Source organism: Perca fluviatilis, chromosome 15, assembly GCF_010015445.1.
Source record: "Perca fluviatilis chromosome 15, GENO_Pfluv_1.0, whole genome shotgun sequence".
Classification (NCBI taxonomy): domain Eukaryota; kingdom Metazoa; phylum Chordata; class Actinopteri; order Perciformes; family Percidae; genus Perca; species Perca fluviatilis.
In genome coordinates this window covers 36,855,053-36,855,252 of record NC_053126.1, presented here as the reverse complement: position 1 = coordinate 36,855,252, position 200 = coordinate 36,855,053, and positions in this window count along the sequence as shown.

Below are 200 nucleotides of genomic sequence, written 5' to 3'. Positions count from 1 at the left end.
ATCATGAGTATGGAAAGTGTGGAGAGGGTGTGAAACCAAGGTGCTGTAATTGTGGAGGCAGTCACAGCGTTGCTTATTGGGGTTGTGAGGTGTTGAAAAGGGAGGTGGAGGTGCAACAGATAAGGGTAAGGGGAAAAGTTTCATATGCTGAGGCAGTCAAGATGGCAGGCCAGAAGAGACAGGTGGAAGGGGAAGGTGGC